Raw genomic sequence first — 23045 nt, 5'->3', positions numbered from 1 at the left:
GTGAACATGAGATTCCATCTATTCCTTGGACCCCTTGAAGGCTTCCATCCAATCTTAGAGCCTCTTTTGGCCACGATGAAGGGAGTCCTAGTGGTCAAGGATGTGCCATTGGTTGTGTTGAATATCATTGATAAAAATGATAATTCCATTCCTATCATTGTGGCATTCCTTAGCCTCTTGATCAACTGATGTCTTGACTAGGAATATTCGAGCTTCTAGGTAATTTAAAGTGGGGGAAAATCCACTCGCCTAGGGGAACCACCGCTCAGTTACTCCAACTCTCCTTCATCTACCAGTGGCACCTCATGAGGATTTTCTCCCTGTCCCCTCTGGCTGCCACCTCGTTGCAGCTTACCTCTTTGATGTTCCATGAGGTGGCCATTCAAACAATGACTCATCCCCAAACCACACCACCAGACCACTATGCGATTGCGTGCATCCTTGTGACACATGCACACCCTCATCGAGGGTTTAAAATTGTCCCTCCTCCCACACCAAATATGCGCAACAACCATAAGCCTTCCGATTATGGGCCCCACTCCTCTCATACATATAACAAAATTTGCTATTTCTAGGACTTGAAATAGTCGAGGCCGAACTAGTTCACTAACCACTCCTTTGGGGACACCGCTCAAAATCCCCATATTGAGCTCAATTGTGGACTCCACATAAATGTAGCCTCTAACTACTAGATAAATGCACCACTCAAGGCAACTCCCAACCCATCTATCACAACTGCTATGATATGAGGGGACACTTAAAGACACCATCATCCAAACTATTATCGATATTAAGGGTTTGCAGGGCCTCATGAGACTAAAACAAAAGAAGAAACTAACAAAAAACTTGTTCGGGCCACCCACTAGAGGAAAACGGCCCCTTAACCCACTACTCAAACTACCAGTTGGGCCACACAAACATACTATTCCTCACAAAAAACATTACGAAAAACAACAAGAGTTGAGTTACAGGAGAATATGTGCTATCACCCGCTCCTTCACCTTCAACTCTGCTATGCCTAGAGATCAAGACAAGCCCCTCATCATAAATTCTGAAGCCACTAACCTGACTTCTAGAGAGGTTCGGTTGCCGAGCATGAATCAAAATGAGGTCCAAAATTACATTATGTGCTACAAATTCATGCCACACACATTCATGTTTCACCTTGTTAGCCACAACCGTGCACATCCACCGGTTAGGATCCTTTATTTTCTCTCCAGAGAGGCCCCCTAAATGAACCAAGTAGGGAATTCCGTCAAGAACCCAAGATCTCATCTCCCAGTTTCCAAAAATGCATTTGAATGCCATTACAATTTGAATAATAACCCTCACTATCTTGAGAACATTCTCTTGCAGGCCACGAGACCCTGCTTTCCAAATACATTTAAATGTCATTACCGTTGTGTGGGAAGGCGATTAATGCCCAAGTCTGGCATACCATCAACGTTTGTCACCCCCAAGGGGGAAGATTTATCATTGCCCACCATCAATTCAATTATTTCCAGGTCCCATGGGCTTATATCTGGAGGCCATTGTGAGGGAAAATTATGATTTGATTCCTGGAGTCCCCGGTTAGCTAGCCAATCTGCCACTTTGTTTCCCTTTCATTTGGTGTGAGAAATTATTACATAGGGAAAGGAGATCAATAACTCTCTTATTTGATTCGCTTGAGCCTCTAGTCGCCGACATTTGACCACTTTGGAAGCAGGGGCACCATTTAACTTTTTCTGGGCTGCTTGAACCACCATTGTAGAATCCCTTGTGATTTGTATCTTTGCTACTTCAAAGAATAAGAAGGAGGCCTTATTCTTGAATTGTGAATTCAGTGACATTATTATTCGTTGATCCATAATAACATGCATAGAGACCTAGAGGATTATCATCTGAGTCTTTGAGGATTCCTCCATACCCTGTTGGTCTAGGGTTTCCTTTTGAAGCTCCGTCGAAGTTGATTTTCATAAAGCTTGCCGAGGTGGGGGGGGGGGGGTGGAAGGGGATTCAATTTTATCTTTGGGGACAAGCTATAGCTACTAAAATGGCATCGGTGGTGCTAGGCTTAGATGTGCTAGGATATCAACTTCCTCTTTGTTTGCATTCCAATCATCCTCCCATTTTTCTGCTAGTATTGATTCCCAAAAGTTATCTTTTGTAGTGCTCTAGATCGCTTGTGATGTAGTTTTATACTCATTGAAGATGATCTTATTGAAAACCTTCGATATATTCCAGAGGAGAAAACCTAGAACCAAAACCAAGGCTCGATTGACAATTGGGGTTTTGAATAGGGTCATCCCCCATTGTTTTTTTCCCTTTATAAGGTTGTTCCTTGTCCGATTTAGGTGGCCAAGGTACTTGCCATGTGCCCCCAGAGGGCCTTTGCTTTAGAGCATGAGTTCAAAAATTTTTCCATAGTTTCCTCTTGTCTCTGACATATTGGACACCAAGAGGGACCATTATACCCCTTTCGAAGAAGATGATCCCATGTTAAAAGGACAAGCCAAAAAAAATGGGAAGCCTTCAGCAATAGATTAGAGGCACATATTTTTTTCTATAGGGGGTCCTGAGGGATATTTTCATGGCCCACTGCTAATGTATATGCTTCTTTGTTCGAAAACATGCCTTTAGGCCTATATCCCCATCTTAAGCTATGTATTCCTTCCAGGATTAAAATCTGACATTCCAGGAGTAAGTTGTTGAATACTGGCTAGTTTTGGATTCCTTCTGCCTCTTGCCAATATGCCTTAGGCTTCCACATTTGCTTCTCATAACATATTTACCAATCAAATGAGAATTGTTACTCCAAAACAAGAACTCTAGCCAAAAAGCCCCCAAAAAACATGAAAAAACAACGTGAAAACAAAAAGTGTTGATGTTGGAATATTTTTTTTTTTTTCTTTTTCTTTTTCTTGGAGTAATTTTTCAACATTTTTTAAAAAATGATAGTAAGATCCAATAAAATGCAAAAAAAAATGTGTTAAAGACACCCTGAAAATGAAAAGTGTTGTTGTTGGAATAACTTCTTTTTCCTTTTTAGGGTAAATTTTTAACATTTTTTAACAATTAAGTTAAAGATAAAATATAATGACTCTGAAAACCCTTAAAATTCCAATGATTTTTAGCCATGACATTAAAGATAAAATATCACGTCTCTAAAAAAGCTTTAAAAGTCCAAAAATTTTCAGTCATGGTGTTAAAGATAAAATATTTATAACTGCTTTCAATCATAGCATTAAAGATAAAATATCATGACTCAATAAAACCCTAAAATTTTCACAAATTTTCAACCATAGAATTAAAACCGAAGTTCACGACTACAAAAAACCTTTAGTTTTCAACATATTTCAACCATGGCATTATGGAAAAATTATATCACAAAAATGACTTTAAAAATGAACACCTGAATGAAAGAGTCATTATATCAAGAGTAATTTCTTTCTTAAATGCTAAAAGTATAGCTATTTTAAAACCTTAGTCTAAGACACCTTAACACATTGCAACCAAAACTTAAAAACCAACCATCAAATTGACACACAGTGTAGACGAACTTGACCCATTACAATGAAAACATAAAAATCAACCACAAAATTGACACATTATGGGGAAAACTTGATCTATTATAATGAAAACTTTAAAATCAACTATCAAATTGACACATAATAGGATCGGGTTGTTGGTCGAGGATCGACATAGACCTTGCAGAAAAAATAAAATAAAACAAAATAATAAATTAATATATAGATAAATAAAAATGAAAAATACATAAACAAACAAAAATTAAAAGAATAAAAAGAATAAAACTAAAAAAGACAAAAAAGTAAAGAGTTCAAAAAAAAATAATAAAAAGTAAATAAAAATATATATTAAAACATAAAAAAAAACAAGAAAAAAAAATCAAATATAAAAAATATAATAAAACAAAACACAAAAAAAAATAATAATCAAGAAGAAAAATGCAATAAAAACCAAATTAACTCATAAAAACTAAAAATAAAAATAAAAATAAGAAACTAAAAAATTTTAAAAATATAAAAGAATAAATGAAAAAACAAGAAAATATAAAAAAAAAAGACATAATTTAAGATTTTTTAAAAAATTAACACAAAAAAAAACACAACAATAAAAAATAAATAAATATAACTAAATTGAATAAGTAAAAGAAAAACAAAACAAAAAACATTATTCTTTTTAAACATATATATATATATATATATATATATATATATATATATATATATATATATATATATATATAAAAAAAATTAAAAAATAATAATAAACATTAAACATTTAAAAAAAAATTTAACAATAAAAAAGAATAATAATAGTAAACAAGAAATCAAAATAAACAAGAAAATAAAAATACAAAATCAATTAAAAAATTAAAATTAAAATAAATACATTAAAAAAATTAAATTAAATTAAAAAAATATTTAAAATAAATAAATAAACATCGACCATCCCTGCCTAGAGGGCCAGAAGGGCTAGGGATGGGACCTCTTTATTTATTTATTTATCTTTGTAAGTTATTTTTTTATGTTTTTTAATTTAATTTTAATTATTTTTTAACGGTTTTTATTTAATTGTTTTTAATATATTTTTTCCTTTTTAAATTAATTAATTCATTGACAATAAAGTCAAGTTCTTAAAGCATAGTAAAAGACCCTATTACTTAGAAAAAAAGGGGAAAAAATTGGAAGATAGAGAAGCCGAGAAAAACGCGCAGCCAGGGTTTCGAAGAAGTTCAGCGCCTGCTCCTAATGGAGGAACGCAGAGGAGGGAGCTCCCCTCCCTCCTACAAAAGCGTCGTTGCCAGCAGAGGCAAGTCCCCTCTGGGCAAAGTCAGAGATTCTGTGGAAGAGGAAAAGAGTAATAATGAAAAGGAGACAGACGGGGGCAGGCCCAAGGAAAATGTCAGCACTAAAGACAAGGAGGAAGAAGACAAAAGCCAGGGCACAAGGAACAATAAACAAAAGGGACTGTGCAGACCCAAAATGGAGATTACTCCTAGAGTAGTGTTAAACGATCCTGCACTGCAGGCACACAGGGAACATATGGGGACCTACGCTATAATCTGCAAGTTTATGGGATTATGGCCCACGGAAAAGGCTTTATAGTTATGGATCAAGTATCACTGGAAACCCAAAGGAAGTATAGACCTTCATCTTGGGTCAAAGGGATTTTTCACTGTGGTGTTCACAAACATCGAAGACAAAGACAGAATATTCGAAGGAGGACCCTACTTTTATGCAGCAGCTGGCCTCTATATGCGGCCTTGGAAGATGAACTTTGTTCCAGAGCGGGAAACTTTCACTTCGGTACCGGTCTGGGTAAGGCTCTATTCTCTTCCTCTTGATTATTGGAAAACTGAATCGCTTGCTGCCATAGGCAACAAACTAGGACGTTTTTTCAAAGCTTCGGAAGCCACAAGAAGAGGAAAATACACTTCCTATGCAAGGATCTGTGTAGAAATGGATCTATCAGGAGCTCTTCCGGATGAAGTCATCCTGGAAGTTTTTGATGAGGAATGGGTGCAAACAATAGACTATGAGCATATCCCGTTCAGATGTCGTAAATGCCATGAACATGGACACTTGTTCAGAGATTGCCCTCTTAGTCAAGCAGACAACAAGGGCAAACCTAAGGAAATGAAGGACACAGATAGCTTCCAGAAAGTTACAAGTAGAGGAAAAGGTGGCAAAAAGGGACCAAGGCAACTTCATAATGAGGGTCAAAAGGTCAGTGAAAATAGGTATCAAGCACTGGAAGAGAATGTAGAAATGGCAAATGAAGACCAATCTATGGAGGACAACCCTAATGAAAAGGAAACGGAAATGAAAGAAGACTGCTACCCAACACAAGAGATGGATAATAAGAAAGAAACTATAATGAGTGAAACAGAACTAGAGATGGATCAGGAAATGACCCAGAGTGAAACAGATCTGGAAGATCATGAACTTCAGGAAATTCTAGATAAGGAACATCTAGATCTAGAAGGGTTCTTGATGCAGGGATCCACGGGAGGGATAGACTCACTACCCCAAGAAGACTGCAACAAAATTCAGCAGCTATTCTTATGGAAAACTCAGGAAAGAGGATTAGATAAAGGAAAAACCATTGAAAAATAGGAATACAGAGGAGTGAAAATAATGAAATCAACTCCAGGATTAGCGACCAGAAATGCAGGAAAGAAGAGAGGCAGGAAAAAGCAGAAGGACCTCTTGATGGAGTGTGGAAAGTTAATGATAGACTCAGGTAAGATGAAAGACCTAACCAGTTACTCATTTACAAATCTTTAAATATGAAGCTCACATCATGGAATATCAGAGGTCTAGGTAGTAAAAGAAAACAAAGAATGCTTAGTCATAGAATGAAACAGGAAATGCCAGATGTTATCTTCATCTAGGAAACAAAATGTTCCATCCAGAAAATAAAACAAATTCATAGCAAATGGCTCAATAGATTTGAGTTCCTAGAGGTTAAAACTGAAAACACAGCAAGGGGCATTCTTACTCTTTGGAATCCAAAGAAAATCAGTATAACAGATGCATAAGCATTTAGAAAATACTTATCAGTGGTCATTCAACCAGTGGGAGATTCAAAAACCTTCCTGGTCACAAATGTTTATGGTCCTCAAAGAATAGATGACAAACTCAAATTGTTAGAATCTCTAATTGATCTCAGGAACAGACAAGCTAGGATTCCTTGGATCATGGGAGGGGACTTTAATATGATCAAATCTCTTTCGGAAAAAAAAGGAGGCACCAGAGTGCTCAACAAAGACTCCTTAGCGTTTCAGACTTTCACAGATGAGATGAAATTGGTTGATTCAGACCTAAGCAATGGCCTTTTTACCTGGAACAACAAAAGAGGAGGTGAGGCACAGGTAGCCTCTAAATTGGACAGGTTCATGATATCAGAGGAGCTTTTGCTTACAGATAAAGAAATAATAGCAATAGTCCTTCCCTTTGGAGGTTCCGACCATTGGCCGATTCAACTGGAAATCAAGGGTTTGATTTCTCCTAGGAACATGCCCTTCAGATTCGAGAATATTTGGCTCTCCCACCCAGATTTCATCAGCAACATTGAAAAATGGTGGTCGGAGGACTTGCAATTCCAGGGATAAAAAATGTACCTCCTTCATAAAATACTAAAGCATGTCAAGTCCAGGCTAAAAGAGTGGAACAAAAAGGATTTTGGTAACATTTTTGTGAAGAAAAGATCATTGGAAATCAAATTACAGGAACTCAATCAAGCTCTGATCAAAGACGGCTTTGACAAAGTCAAAAGTGATTAGGCTAATAAGCATCACCAAGAATGGGATAATTTATGCAAATAAGAGGAAACCTTCTGGAGGCAGAAGTCTAGGGTTCAATGGCTGAAGGAAGGAGAGCGGAATACAAGATTCTTCCACAAATCCACTATGGCTAACAGAGCATACAATAGAATCTCAATGATAAAGGATGAGAATGGATAGCTCCAGAACACCCATAAGAATATTGAAGCCGTGCTTGTTCAGTATTTTTGAAACATCACCCGAGAAAACAATCCAGACAGGGAACATTCCATCAAGGAAATTACAAGGCATATCCCTAAGTTGGTGTCTAGAGAGGACAATTTTAACCTCAATAGACCTGTTACTAAAGAGGAAGTCAGCGAGGTTCTCAAAGACATGAAGAACTGCAAAGCACCAGGTCCGGATGGTTTCAATGTGGATTTCTTTAAATCTTGTTGGCATATTGTCAAACAGGATATTCTGGAAGTGGTGGAGGATTCCAGGTCCAGCAAAATGATCCTGAAAGCCCTCAACACCTCCTTCATCTCCCTGATCCCCAAACAGGAATCAGCTCAAACTGCAGACAAATATAGACCCATAGCTTTATGCAATGTGGTTTACAAGATAATCTCCAAGGTAGTGGCAAATAGACTTAAACCTCTCCTTCCTTCTTTAGTTTCAGAGGAACAATCAGGTTATGTGGAGGGCAGACAAATCTTAAATAACATTATTCAAGCCCATGAGGTGGTCCACACGCTTACCAGTAAAAAACAGGTAGGGATGATCATGCAATTGGATATAGCCAAAGCCTATGACAAAGTTAATTGGATCTACATCAAAAAGGTTCTCACTGCTTTTGGGTTCGACCACAATTGGATCCGATGGGTCATGGCTCTGGTGACCTCTTCTAGCTTTTCAATTTTGGTGAATGGCTCTCCCTCAGAGATCTTCATTCCTTCTAGAGGCCTCAGGCAGGGAGACCCGCTCTCTCCCTTTCTTTTCATTCTTATGATGGAGGGACTTGGCAGATCTATTAAGCATGCCAAGGCAATGGGCAAAATCAAAGGTCTTCAATTATCTGAGAATGGTCAAGCTCTGACTCACCAACAATTTGTAGATGATACCATGCTGCAAGGGCTCCCCACAGTCAAAGAAGCTTCAGCCTACAATCAAATCCTGAAGGAATTTGCTTTGGCTACAGGTATGGAAGTCAATCTTTCTAAGTCAAAAATCTTCTTCTTAAACACTAACATTGCTATTCAGAGAAACATTTCAAGAATTCTGGGCTTCCAAAGGGATTCCCTCCCCACAAAGTATTTGGGAATTCCTCTCATAGACAGACCAATGCACAAAAGTATCTGGGAACTGGTGCTTACTAAATTGCAAGAAAAAGTAAAAAATTGGACCTTCCGGGTCTTGAACCTGGCAGGCAGGTTGGTTCTGACAAAGGCGGTCCTGCAATCTATCCCGGTTTTCATGTTATCTGCCCTCCCAGTGCCCAAAGGTGTTTTAGAGCAATTTAGAAGCATTCAAAGAGATTTCCCCTGGGGTAAGGAAGAAACTAAGAAGAAATGGGCCCTGGTCTCTTGGGACAAAATCTGTAAACCCAAGAGACAGGGGGGAAATAGGCTTGTATGATCAGGAGATTCTTAATAAAGTTCTAGGAGCCAAGCTTTGGTGGTGTTGGGTTCAAGAGCCAAAAGCACAGTGGGCAAGAATCTGGAAAGAAAAATATGCTAGCTCTTGGCACACTAAGGATCTCATAAGAATGTCTGGTAATGTAAAAGGTTCTCACATCTGGAATAGAGCCTGGGATAACAGAAGCCTAGTTCAAAATAATAGCTTCTGGGAAATTAGAGTAGGAGATCTTGCACTCTTTTGGGAAGACAAGTGGCAGCAAGAACCAACACTGTTAACAGAGGACTTTGTTAGTCTCAAGCAGGAAACAGACCACCAAGGGTTAAACAAAGTCAAGGATTTCTGGGATCTTGCTCAGACCTCAGGAAAATGGAGAAGTTGGAGGAAAATTGACTGCAGAGATGATAGCCCCGTTAAAATTAAGGCAGAGGCTCTTGGGAGCTTGCTTAAACAAAGGATGATTTTAGTTACAGAGGGGCAGGATCAATTGAGATGGGGCAATAACAATAAAGGTAACTTTAATCTTAAGGAAGCCAAAAGTATTCTTCTTGGGCTTGATTACAGGGTTCCAGACAAGACATGGCAGCTCCTCTGGAAGCACCAAGGTTGGATGAAAATCAAGCTTTTCATGTGGTTGGTTCATCATAAGAAAATTTTAACTTGGGACAACATTAGGAAAAGGGGTGTTATGGGGCCTTCCAGATGCCAGCTTTGTGAAGAGCAGGAGGAGAATATGGAGCACATTCTTAACAGCTGCTCTTATACTACCTGGTTATGGGATTCCTTCTCTTCCATTTTCCATCAGTCAGATAGGGACAAAAGTAGTATCACTAATACCCTAAACAAATGGAGAGTAAACTTTTCGGAGAATGAGTTCATTAATCTGGCCTGGGCCTTCACGCCAAGCTTCATTATCTGGAATGTTTGGAAAGAAAGGAATAAAAGGATTTTCAAAAATGAAAAGTCCACCCCACACTGTCTATTTGATCTGATCCTGAAACAGCTTCGGGAGACAGTAAGTACCACAGTTCGCAATCTCCCCAAAAATCCTCCCTCTTTGTCTGAGCTGAGAATTCTCAGACAATTGGGAATGAAAGGGATTATTCCCCAAGGTCTAATCAGAAAGGACACAACAATGGATATAGGGAAGGAGTTCTGGCAACCTCCACCGAAAGGTTATCTGAAATACAACATTGATGGGGCTTCAAAAGGCAACCTGGGAACAACTGGTTTTGGAGGAGTTTTAAGAGATGAAGAGGGTAGAATTATTTTTATCTTCCACTATCATCTAGGCAGAGCCACAAATAATATGGCAGAATTAATGGCTCTAGAACAATGTCTAGAGTTTCTGATCCAAAACCATTGCTCAAACGTCATTGTTGAAGCGGACTCGGAGATTACTATTAACTCTGTGAAAAGAATTAATTATGGTACTCGGCCGGAGAAAGTATCTAATCACTGGAAACTAATCCTGGTTTACCAAAGAATCCATGTTCACCTCCAAGGGCTTCGAACGGTGAGTTTCAACCATGTTCAACGTTCGGCCAATAAACTAGCGGACCTTCTGGCCAACCAAGGGGTGAACAATGCAGATTGTGGGATGGCGAACAAGTGGCGGGAGATTCCTCAAAACCGTTTAAAGGCTCTCTGTGATGAACAAGCTGCAGAAGATAGAGAAATGTTTCATTATCGGACCCGGATAGCAAGTATGAATTGATTTATCCGACAAGTTTTTTCTCAACCTATCTGAATGCATATGGTAGAAAGGCAAGCTAGGTTATGTCTCACTCTCTACCAGAGTCAGGTGAATGGGATCCTCAGGTTCTCGGAAGACAATTTACGGGGTCATTTCTCAAACAAGCTCAGTATTGGGGACAGGCGCCATGGAAAGAACAGACAGAAAATGAGAATTGGTTTTCCGGCTGCTGGTATTCTCCCCCTTCCAGCTTTCAGGTCTGAAAACCACGCTTGGGTCAGCTCTCTGATGATCGCTCGTCTCATGAGCGGTTTGTGGTTTTTTAGTTTCGGAAGTGATCCCATTGGGATTGCTACACGTGGCCGAGGGATTGACTTGAAAACCGCCCTTGATCGCACATTATCTTTCAGACATGTTCAGATGCGCGATATGATTCCTGGCCGTTGGATCCAGCAGCCAGGATCAACGGCAGGGATTGATTGTTTGGTTTTGTGGGGCCAGGTGGGCTTTATTCATCACGCTTTTTTGGCGCGTCTTTTCCCTCTTTTGCGGGGTGTGGGTTTCACGCGATTGGGGATGTTTGTGTTTGTTGGTCGGCTTCGGGGAATGTATCTGTACGGAACTTCCCTAGTGGGTGGGGGCTCTTGTAGCCTTTCCACGTCAACTTCTCTTAAGATGGGTGCACACCGTAGTAGGGTGGGGGGTCTTTGACATTGGCAAGGAGTCCTTTTCCCGTCTTCTTGTAAAGTATCAGGTTTTTGTACAATATGTAATTTTCTTTTGATTTAATGAAATAGAAGGATCAGCGCTTGCTTCAGCAAAAAAAATTAATTAATTCATTCATTTTAATGTTTTTTTCAAGTTTTTCTATTTTTTCTAAGCAAATTGTTTTGATGTTTTTTTAATGTTATTTTATGTTTTTTTATTTGTAATGTTTTTTTTTATAATTTAATTGTATTTTTTTTTAATTTTTTTTTTAAGGATTTTTTTTTAATTGTAGGTTTTTTTTGTTATTTTTACTTAAAATTTCATTTGAAACAGTTTTTTAGAATATATATATATATATATATTCGTAAAAGACAAGAGAATCTCTTACACCTCTCTAAGGTAGCTCCTATGAAATTCTGGAGGCAGATTCTAACTAGGAAAACTAAAGATAATAATAAAATTGCTTTACATGACTGGAATTCTTATTTTAAAAAGCTTTATGAATCTCCAAATGTCATGGATAAATTTGAAACCCTGCTCACAACAAAAGAAGTTTTCTCATTAGAAGACATTGATTTTGGGGTTAATCTCTTGGCTAATGGGAAAGCTAAGGACATTGAAGGTTACTAGGTGGAAATCTTAAAAATTGGAGGTCTTGTCCTTATCCCCCACATTCACAAGCTTTTCAATCAAGCGGTCAAGCAAGGGTTCCCTAAACCATGGAATCAAAGCCTCATTATCCCTATTTTTAAAAGTGGGGATACAAATAACCCCTCTAATTATTAGACAATTATGATCAGCCCTCTCATAGCCAAGTTTTATGGTATTATTTTGGAAAGGAAGTTGAGCATATGGCTTGAAAGTGAAGGTAAGCAGGCTAATGGCCAAGCAGGTTTTAGAAAGCAACACTCAACAACAGACCACCTCGTTATGCTTAGGATCATTGTGGAGGATTGCCGCAATGATAAATCCAAACTCTTTTGTTGCTTTGTGGACTTTATGAAGGCTTTTGATATGGTTCCTAGAAACAACCTTTGGAACAAATTAGAAGAGCTAAAGGTTCCTTTTGAGTTGAAAGCTGCCGTTATAAGGTTATACGAGAATGTAATTGCCAAGTTAAAGAGCAAGGAGGGGTGGTTGAAAGATATTAAGTGTAATATTAAAGTTAAACAAGGTTGCCCCCTCTCCCCTACCCTATTTGGCATTTACATTGACAAGCTAGAAGGTTGTTTAGAGGAAGCAGGATGTGCTAGCACGATCTTAGCTAGGATAGTCATCATCCTTCTTCTCTACGCTGACGATATTTTTCTTCTCGCAAGGTGCCCATATGATCTTAATAAGAAACTTATACTTTTTAAGGAGTTCTACTCTACCATGGGTATGATTGTTAACACTGACAAAACAAAAGTTATGATTATCAAATCCGAGAAGGACACTTACGCTAATTTTATGTATGACAATAGTAACTTGGAGGAAGTGTGTTCCTACAAGTACCTAGGAATTGATATTCATCACAAGCTCAACTGGAACTATAGCGTTGAGAAAAGGATTAATGGGGATGGAAAGCTTATTTTGGTCTTGAAAATAATTGTAAAACTAAAAACCTCGTAATGCGGGATAGAAAGAAGTTCCTCTTTGAAACTTTAGTCACTCTAGTTATCTTATATGGATGTGAGGTTTGGGGTTGTAGCATCTCTAGAGAATCCTGGAGAAAGATTGAGCAAATCCAGAAGAATTTTATAACATATAACCTCAAAATTAAAAGCAACACACCCTATCCTATTCTCCTTATAGAAGTGGGTCTTTCCCCTATTGAGAGTCTAGCTATGACTAGGCTTCTATTGTACAAGCACAAACTCAATAACATAGGAGACCATAGACTTCCTAAGCTAGCTTTAAATTCCAGCCAAAACCACCTAAGGCTCAAACGAGGTTGGTATAAAGACACCAGGGCCTAGTTAAACCATTAGGAGATCGGCGAGAATGTTGCATTGAAAAACATTAATAACATTAAAAATATTGTTACTTCTAAGTTCAAAGAAAAAATGTGGTGTGAGAAAGATTTAGCAGCTAAAAGAAAATTAAGATATTATAAGGAGGTCATCAAGCCCACCCTAGAAGATCAAAAGTATCTCTCTGTTTTATCTAGCTCAAAGAAGAAAATTAATATAGCCAAGATTAGAACGAACTCTCATGAGCTCCATAATGAAACGGGTCGTTGGGCAATTCCTAAAACACCATGGATGGAAAGGTTCTGCCACCTCTATGAGAATACGAACATCGAGGATGAAAATCACTTCCTCTTAGAGTGCCCCACGTACAACCACATTAGATCTTAGTTTCAAAATCTTTGTTGCAATACTAACCTTCCTAGCCTTTTATGTTGTCAAAAATACAGTGAGCTCGGGAGGTTTTTCTCCAAGCTTTTTGAGCATAGGAATAGAATCCTAAATCAAACTAAATATTTCGTTTCTTTAGGTCCGATAGACCAAAGTTTGGTCTCGGTGGACGTTAACCATCACCATCATCATCATCATATATTCAAATTTTCATAAAAATATTTTATTTAACATGTCATTTTTAGCAAAAAGGTCTGAAATATGTGTTTTTTTAATTATATCTATTGAAAAATGTGTATTTTTTTCGATTGTTTAAAATTATTATTTTTTAGTGATAATTGTTTTTTGTCTATTGAAGTATTAATCAATGATATATAAGTATATAAAATATCCTAACCTCAAAATATTAATGTTATTATTTTTTTAAAACTTTGCAAAAAAAGTTAAAATTTTCATTATAAAAAAACATTATAAAGAAAAACAAAAAACACAAGTTTGGAGAACCCTTAAAAAGAAAATATCTTAAGACGAAAAACAAGAAGAGGAATAAGACAACTTGAAAACGGTTAAATAATCAACATTAAAAAAAATGTGCATACTCAGGACATAAGAAAATTTAAAGTGTGGAAAAATGCCTTAAAAAATATTGATGCTTTTAAAAATCCACATGAAAATCACCAACATTTAAAAAAAATTATCCACACTTAATACATAAAAAAAATTAAAGTGTCAAATATAAGCCCTCTAAAAAAAGGGGTTGATGTTGCATCAACACTTTTCCAAATTAGCATGAAAATCACTAACATTTGATACTTGATACATAAGAAAATTTAAAGTGTCAAAAATATGCTCCAAAGAAAAATGTGTCTTCTCAATCAACACTTTTCAAAATCGGATGATTTTTTGCTACCTAAAAAAATTGAGAACTCAGTTCAGTACTCGTTTGATTGGTAACTATGTTTCGTCTTGAGGATTGTGATTTTTCCAATAATCAACAACCTTCCGGGTGTTTTGGGTTCTCCGAAAATCTTTAATCATGTTTAGTTATGCATTCCTTTCCATTTTAGGGAGTTTCAGCCACGACTCTTCCTAGAAACACGTCGTAGTCCCATCTCGGATCTCCCAGAAGAAATGATTCCTAATGAGATGGTTATTCCTTCAGGCTAAATTCCACAGAGTAGAACCAAGAGGAAATTTTGCATATCTGATATTTTCCACTTGAGTTCGTCCGTGACCATATTTCATGTCCTAGATCCTTTTCCAAAGTTTTGGCCCTCCCTGAATCCAATGCCACCAAAATTTGGCTCCCATCCCATTATTGAGAACTTTTGGGTCTTAAAACCCTAGTCCCTCATAGAGCTTTGGGAGGAAAAGCTTATCCCATGATACTAAGGCCCATTTCTTGCTAGGATTGGTCCCTTGCCATAGAAATTTGTGAAATATGGAGACGATTTCTATGTATATTCCTCTAGGGGCTGGAAGCATTGGCAACTGATAGATATGGATTGATTGAAGAAATACTTTCAGTAGTGTATCCAGATCAGCTAGATTTAATGTCTGGAAGCTCCAGTTCGAGACTCTCTTCGAGAACTTGATGCATACTTCCTTCCAACACAAGATCCTTAGGAGATTGGCCATAAGTGGTACCCCTAGATACTTAGTTGGCAAATAATCAATTGAGAAGCTCGTCATGCAAGCCAAATGTTTTTGAATCAAGCATAGAGTGTTAAAAAAATATAAATTGGACTTATGTTTATTAATCAACATAATTGATGCTTCTTGGAAGTCCTCTAGGATTGAGATTATAACTCGTGATTCTCACACTAATGGCTCACCGAAGAGAAAATTATCATATACGAATTTTTGGTGCATCATTGGTAGATATGAGTTAGGAACCTTTAGGCCCCTACTCTGTCCTGATTGAACCACTGCTTGAACTGATTGACCCAGTCCTTATGTGGTCCTTCTTCGGCTATAATGAACATGAAAGGTGAGATTAGATCGCCTTGGTGCAAGCCCTTAGAGGCTCTAAAGGTGCTCTTTGGGGACCCGTTGAGGAGGATTGAGAAAAATGGAGTTGAGATCAACGATTTAATCCATTTGATCCAAGTCTCCTAAAACCCAAATGTCGTTAATGTTCGAGTGAGGAAGTTCCAACTTAGCCAATCATAGGCTTTACATAGGTCTAATTTTACCAACATGCCCAGATTTTTGTAGCTTTTTAAAGAATGAATGATCTCATGCATTGTTATTATGCCATCCAAAATTTGTCTTACCTCCACAAATCTAGATTTCTTTGGACTGATGATATGTTGAAGTAGGGTTTTCAACCGTCTAACTATGACTGATGAGATGATCTTGTAGATCACATTGCACAACACTATGGGCCTATATTCGTTGGGGTCATAGGCTGCGTTCAATTTCGGGATCCATGTGATGAAGGTAACATTAAGCCCAGACCAAATCTGTTGCATTCTTCGAGATTCCTCCACTAGATTGACAATGTACTTTATGAGGAAATGCCAATAAGCCTTAAAGAACTCAAAAGTAAATCCATCCATACCTGGTGATTTATTATTGGGCATTTCTTTAATGACCATCTCTACTTGTTCAAAGGAAATATCCCTTAACAGGGCCTCATTTTTTTCTTCTGAGATCAATAAAGGGATATCCTCTATCACACGGTCTATGTCTTTAGTACGACCTTCATCCCCTTATGATAATATATTAAACGAGAAAAAAATCATCTCTTCCTCCATCTCCCTGTGATCCACTAGCCGATCTCTGTTCCAAGATGAGAGAGAAAATATTTTGTTTTGTTGTATATGATTAATCATGGATCGATGGAAGAACCACCTTCTCTGGTTTTCATCACTCCTCTAGCTCATGGATGACCTTACCTTCCTCTTCTGCAAGGGATTCCAAGTGACCTTCCATTATGATTTGACTTTGTATCGCTTCCATATTTTCCTCAAGTCTCTTCTCTTATATAAGGATATCCCCAAATTCTTGCTTGTTCCAAGACTTTATTTTTAGCTTCAACTCATTTAACTTTATATGGAAAATTTGCATCCGACTCTCTCCTTGTACTATGATCTCCCTCCACTTGTGTTCCATCTTGCCCACAAAACTTGGATGTTGAAGCCAGAAACTCTTGAATTGAAAGGGCCTATTCCTATGAGAAGATTCATGTCTATTTCCAAATGAATAGGCCAATGGTCAGACCCTAAGCCTCCTTCATCCACCTCATGTCCTCCATGAACTTCTTTTTAGCTAGAAATGGGGGGTCCATGAACCATCATCAAACTAGTCCATTCCTCTATTCCTAAACACCTAAATCTATCTTTCAAGCTATGATTCATGGCTTCCCAATCCTGGAAAGTCACCAAACATGGATCCCAAAGTACTACAAGTACTCTAGTAGTGTCATAGGTATCTATTGCCATTGTTTCACTTCCTCTCAAACATTTTCTCATTATTCCTTTGAGCTTGTCACTAGGCACCTTTGTTTCTCGTAACAAGATGATCTTTAGTTTTTCCTCATTAATCTTTGTCTTTAAATAATAGAGCTTACCTTATATATTTAAGCTCTCAATGTTCTAGGAGAATATTTTCATTAAGTTGTAGGGTTCAGGGATAATACTCAGTGAGTTGTCTCATTTGAATGGAGTTCAACAAAAATTCCCTTTCTTCCTTTAACACTTCCATTTAAGATTTCCAACCCTTATTTCATTTTTCAACCATTGGAGGATCCGATTGGGATAGATTCTGTTTTCCACCCTATTTACTTTGGTTGCCTAGCTTTAGGTCCCTATCCAACATGGCTAGTCTTGCACAGTGTTGACCAAATAGATTCCATAAATGAACTAGATGATTTCATGGGATGCCTTGACGTCATCCTTGACCCAACAATGGAATAATTCCAACATGGTTTTCTCATTAACGCTCAATATATTTTTATTCTCCTTGACTTCTAGTATTTTTATAATGTGGAGCAAGACCTCCTTAAGCTTTCGATTCTCTTCCAAATATTTTGACGATTTGTGTTTTGGGTTCGTGCAGATTGATTTGCTTGTCGATTCTATTGGTTACAAGCCGATCTACCCCTCTATGTGCCTATTGTTTGAAAGCCCTCTTCATCTTTTGTCTCCTTGAGTTTATGTTCTTCAGTTACAATCAACGAACACTCACAGAATATATGCCCATATACGACATTTAAATAACATGTGCTCATAGTCCAATGTTTAGGTCCAGATATTGTCATGATATTCCAAGTTGATAGACTCTGGCAAGGACTGTGATATGTTCATATGGACATAGATTCAGGCCTAGGCCGCATGTCACCTTCTCTTTGTGATTTTTGAGATCTTCACAAATTCACCAATGACATTCCATATGCCCTTTATGATATCGTGTTCCCAGAAGTCTTCTAGAAGAGAGAAGAGGCGAACCCATACTAGAGCAACCAGAAATTGTTCTTTCTCTGGATTATAGCATTCTTCCCAAAACTAAATGAATAGCCCGATATTATTCATGAATTACGACTTATTCTCAGAGGCCCATTTCTAATCTGTGAGAAATGCAAATATGATTGTAGAAAAACCTTTAGCCCGCAACCTTAGCTCAACCAACCCTTTAGGGTTTTCGCATAGATCCATTGTATGATCTCTTGTTCTTTCGGTCAAGTTCACATAAACTTGCAAATGAGGGCGTGATCCTTCATAAACTATCGAGTTTTTCCAAACTACTATATGGGATCACAAATTTTGAATTCTAAGGGGCTTTCGACAAGTGTTTCCCTCGAGACTTTCCTTGCCATTGGGATCCCGTCACTGGTGATTCCTTAGAATCCTTTCCACCAGATGTTGGGTCAAAGTTTCCTCCCACTAACTTTTGAGATTCGTTGACTATGTTACAATTGGAGGAGGGACCTCCCCCCCTTGAAAGGCCACTCATTGGCTACTCAGATTGACAAACGTTTAGATCCACCGCATCCAATTAGGATGGTGCTAGTGTCAACTCTTCCTATAGCTTGCAACCATATGCAACCAGCTCAAAACCCTAGCAGAGCAAATTACTGAGTACAATTATTGCAAATATTGAATTTTTGTATGTTTATTAATTAAAGTTAAATATAATGTTTTAAAATACAATGATTAGGCTATGAATCATTATTTTAATTTGTATGGTCATATATATATATATATATATATATATATATATATATATATATATATATATAATTTATTAAGCTTTTATATGTTTATTAATTATATATCTGATTATCAATATGAAACATTTTATTTTAATGTGATATGTATATTGTAATTTTTTCCTTATAACAAATTGCTTGTAATTTTATTAATAAAAACAAAATTATAATATTAACTGGGTTATCTTGGGTGGTTAGGTAGAATGATTGTTATCTCCCTTACCTAGATTCAACTCCTTGCTATTAGCATGATGATACATCACAAAAAAATTGATATTATTGTAATGACTATATACCTATATTAATTGTTACATTAATCCTCATTCTCTTTATTTTAGTGAAAAATAAAAAATAACAACTATTTATATGCCTATGAGTATTGTTATATTTATGTTTAGTCTCTTAATTTTATAGACACAAATCATAAAAACTAATTAATAATCTTTAAAATATAAAATATAGTAATTATACTATTTCATTATACATGATAGGGTCACTCATAATCTTTTTGAAACCATTTTTTTAAATGATTTAATAAAATGACAAGTTTAATGTTTTAAATTACATTTATAATTATGTGATGTTATATTACATTGTACCTACTATTACTAGGAAAGGAGTAATTTAATAAGCTTACAAATCTAGTGTTTTTTCAATGTTCCTTGGAAAGTTTTCATTGCTCTTTAAGAATTTAGTGCTTTGTATTTGAATTTGATATGAAATTGTATTATGTCTCATTTAAATTTCTAATTTTATTTGATTGATGTATAGATTTGTTTTTGGTAGCTGAGATTTAATAGTAATTTTATTTGATTGATGTATAGATTTGTTTTTGGTAGCTGAGATTTATTGAGTGAAAAAAGATTGATCTTCCCACAAGGATAAGAATATCTTATCGCCCGATTGTGCTCGCCTCTTGAGAAATTTACAAATCCATCCCAGTCCCTCTCCATAGATAGAAATGTTAATAAGTTTACTGTAATTTAACTGTGTATTCAATCCGTATCATAATGCTTTGGCCAGGGTGAGGTCAGGCCAGGTCAGCTTGCGTGAATTGTGTATTGGTATCACCGATCCAAGCATTTTATGTGTAAGAGCTTTATGACATTCATTCATTCCGAGTTGTGCTACTCTTCTTTGCATCCCTGATAAGTCAATGCCAACAGCTGGTTGGAAAATTATATATTAATTATAAATTTGACACGTCGAACTCGAACAGAGTATCCTGTATCCAAGTATAAATTTGACACTGCGAGCTGGAATCAGATTGCTCTGTCCAAGCTCCAGGCTCCAGCACACCGTAAAAAAACAATAATGTCCGGTTGACTGAAGGATGGGGTGGAGGAAAAAGGAAACAGGTAACAATACAATAATGTCCGTTGGACTCATGCATGTGACGTGGAATGATCATGCTAAAAGCGTTTTGAACTGTAACAAAAGTGTGGCCAATAACGCGAGCAATATGTCGGTCATCAGATCTGAGTTTCACCACCGTTCTGGCTCTTGTAAATCACATGAAACCAGCAAACCCTCCCAATAAAAAACAATCTCAATCATTAAATATGTTTTTTTGGGTTATGATTGCGCAATGTTTTGTAGGGTTATGAGTAGGGCTATGAATAGGATTATAAAGAGTTAGGGAAAAAAAGAAGTTAGGGTATTATAAAGAGGTGATCAATTTTATTTTTGCTCATCAGAATTATTTCTGTCTTGATCAATATTAAGAAAAAAATCAACATTTTAAAGATAAGAACTTATTCTCATGACCTTTAAAGTGAAACTAGGCTATGGTCTATTCCCAAAACTTTGGGATGAAATAATCTGTCACTTTTCCAATACTAAGAGGGTGGAAGATGAAAAACACTCTTAAATTGCGAGGTTCTTACTCACATCAGCGCTCATTACCAAAACATTTGCCCCACTTCCAATCTTCTTGACTTGTTAACTATAGTGATCTTGAAGCGTTTCTTTCCCTTTTTTCGATCATAGAAATAAAATTTTATAGAGTCGCAATTAATTTCCTATTTTCGTAAGGTATGATAGACCACATTGGCCTTAGTGGATTTTAATCATCATCATCGTCATCATCTATAGTTAGTTTAATAAAATTTTAAAGAGTCGCAATTAATTTCTTATTTTCGTAAGGTATGATAGATCACATTGGCCTTAGTGGATGTTAATCATCATCATCATCATCATCTATAGTTAGTTTAGTAACCAAAGATGTCCTAGTAGTAGTTGTAAATAAGCATAAACATTTAAAAGTTAATTAGTTATAGTGTTCCTAAAATTATTAATGAAATATAATATGCAATCAATTTAAAAAAAAATATAAATTAGAACTAATTAAATATACATATAAGTTCAATAAATCTTATTTTATTAATAAAATTACAAATAAGTTTATATTTATTAAAATAAATTTAAATAATAATGATTTATATTTTTTACTATCGTATTTCATAAGATATAATTAATAAATATATAATTAAAAATAAAATTATTTTTAAATATAAAAATTGAAATACATATATAATATATGTAATGGCTATAAATTAAATCTCATTTAAACACATAAAATGATTCCTATTAATAACATTATATTTTAGAACCTTATTATTTAAATTTAATTATATATATATATATATAAAAATATATATATATATATATATATATATATATATATTCAATCAATGTTATGCATATCACCTTTTTTTAATATGTGAAAGGTTTAACAAAAGAAAAAATGTGAAATTTATGTAAATATAAATAATATTATTAATAAATATTATAGATTTATGTTAATTTGGGTTCTTTTTGGTGGTTGATTGGAATGATTATTATCTGCAACCCCTCTCATGTTCAAATATTGGCTAGTGAAATACTTACATGAATATTGTTGTAATAGCTTAGAGCTTGAGAAGAGCACTCCTGAGTGAGCATAACATCTACCAACTAGGAAAATTTGCATCTTGGTGCGAAATTTTAAAAGATGTTTGTTTCTTCGAAAGATGTGTCAAGTTGAAAAAGTTTAAAAAGAGATTTGCTTCTTAAATGATTTGATTTCTCTTGATAGTTGGTAAGTCAAAAGTTCAGATAAATCTATATTGGTTTACTAAAAATATCTTCTAACTATTCACACAAAGTTGTACATTTGGCACTAATTTAGTGTGGATGTAATGGCCCACACTTAAACATAATTAAACAATAATTTCTTATTGAAATTTAAATCCATTAAACATCATACATGAGAAATATTTCAATTAACTAATATATAATCTATGGAAGACATGAGATATGAGAAACATACCTGTAGATGGTGAAATATCTTACTTGTGATCTTGGAAATATTGTGTTATTTTGAGCCGATTGCAACCAACATTTTGGGAACGACTCTCCGCCGCACTATGTCATTTTACAGTTGGCCACCTCGGATCCCTCATGATGCAAGATCATCAACCCCTAGGTAACTCATTTTTGTTTGGGCCCTAAGGGGATCATGTAAATTTACAAAGAGAAATGAAACTCCCTCAAAATGTAATTTGTATAAATTAGGAATAGTGACATTTTAATGTAGTTCCATGTGTATTGGTTCTAGAAAGAATTTGGACTCTTAGGTTGTTTGGATATTTCAGTGAGTTGGTATTTTGCCAAAATCAGCATGTGTAACAACAACAAGTGTCAAGTTGAACCACGAGGTAGTTTGGAATTAGGGGACAACTATTTAAACCAATCTTATTCTACTAAGACACATTTTGGTTAATCAAACGAAATATATGTGTGAAGGAATTTTGGGTTTAGAATCGAACAATGAAATATTGTAAAGTTCAGAGGAATCGATAGAGGGTCAGTGTAATTCATTGTATATATTTCCTTGTTGAGTAATGAATATAGTTTTTGAGTTCCTTTTGTGTGTATGTGTGTGAATTTATCCTTATATAGTTAGCTTGTGAATATGATTCACCAAGTCTGGTGTTAAAGTAGCAACAATCTATTAGATAGTAAGAAAACTCGATGCCTTATTGGGTCAAGTTCGAGTCAAATAAAGGGCTAGAGAAAAAGGGCGGCTGAGAGAAAGTTTCACGTGAGTAGAGAGTTCTTGGGGATTTAGAGTGGGATATAGTTCTTGGAGGAGGTACTTGAGTAACACAAAGGTATGGCCAGAGAACCACGTGAATCTCC

The sequence above is a fragment of the Pinus tabuliformis genome, chromosome 3_2 (assembly GCF_031772625.1).
Source record: "Pinus tabuliformis cultivar Carrire ecotype Pingquan chromosome 3_2, CPIR1, whole genome shotgun sequence".
Taxonomy (NCBI): domain Eukaryota; kingdom Viridiplantae; phylum Streptophyta; class Pinopsida; order Pinales; family Pinaceae; genus Pinus; species Pinus tabuliformis.
Note: the sequence above shows the minus strand (reverse complement) of the source record.